Source organism: Penaeus monodon, chromosome 32, assembly GCF_015228065.2.
Source record: "Penaeus monodon isolate SGIC_2016 chromosome 32, NSTDA_Pmon_1, whole genome shotgun sequence".
Classification (NCBI taxonomy): Eukaryota; Metazoa; Arthropoda; class Malacostraca; order Decapoda; family Penaeidae; genus Penaeus; species Penaeus monodon.
The window spans coordinates 4,392,730-4,394,031 of NC_051417.1; positions in this window are offsets into that span (position 1 = coordinate 4,392,730).

Genomic DNA, 1,302 nt, shown 5'->3' on the forward strand with positions numbered 1-1,302 from the left:
CCAACGCTGCCCCGCGGTCGTATGTAGTAAGCGTGTCCGCGGCGTGTGCCTGACTGGCTGGCACACGCGCTGACCTTTATAGCTTCTGTATCAATACCACCCTCCGTACTCTGTTTCTCCCCCGCCGGTTTGCTTGCCTCTTGTTCGCTCGCTTGTCTGATTACTTGATTGCCGACTTTACTGTCTACTAGTTGGTTGCTTGTTTGTATACTACCCAGTCTGCTGGCTTCTTTACCGATACTTGTTTGCCTAATAACAGGTCTCCTTGATTGTCTACTCGCTTGCATGCTTCATAGACTGTTTGCGTGTTGCCTAATTCCTAGCCTGTTTCCTGAAATACTTACCTATCTGCTACTTCTCTACATATTTGCCAAGATCCTTATAGACATACAAGTTTGATAGCTTACTAGCCTCTCTGATTGCTTGCATGCTAGACTGTCTGTCTGACTGCTTGTTACTTACAATAGCCAGAAAGCTGCTTTTCTACTTACTAGCCTGTCTATTAGCTTGCTTGTATATTTGTTTACAAACCCGTCTCTTTGCTTTTACCCTCTTCTTCGATTCTAGCTTTCTCTTTTTTGCCATACCCCTCCTTCTCTACTTCTATCGTAATCGGCACTATCTCTTCTGCGTGCGTGCGTTTGCTGGTCCACTAACCATTAGCATACTCCTCTCTCACCTCATTCATTCTTATCTGGATATCAATTTCTGTCTCGCATCTACTTCACGCCTTACATCACACCCCTACCAAATCTTGCCACTGTCTGTGTGTCTGTGTCTCTCTTACCTGCCCTCGCTTCCATCCTTCCTCTTTCATTTCTCCTTCCTGCTCTCTTATCCGACCATTCCCCTTCCTCTCTCTCTGTCCGCCCACTTCGTCCCCCGTTCCTTATCGCTTATTTCCCCTCACCTCCTCTCACCTCACGCTTTGGCATATTCCCCTCGCGTTTCAATATGCTTCACGGCCTCCTGCTATACCCTTTCCACCCCACTTCCCTTCCATCACTACCCTGCCCCCAGCCCTTCGGAGAACCACACGGCAGATTCCTACCTGCCTACGACACCACAATCGTACAGCAACCAAGCAGAATCCTTTAACCCCCCCCCATACACACACAAAATCAATGACTATGATCCGCATTTCTCCCACAGTCAATTGCGTGGCGCGCACCACAGGACCTCGGCAATGCCTTGGAGCGCCATGGGGTTGAGGCCTGGGGTTTGGGGGAGTACTGCCGGGTAAGGGGCAGGCTGGGTGGAAGGATGGGATTGGATTATACTAACTTCCTGGATACACACTCA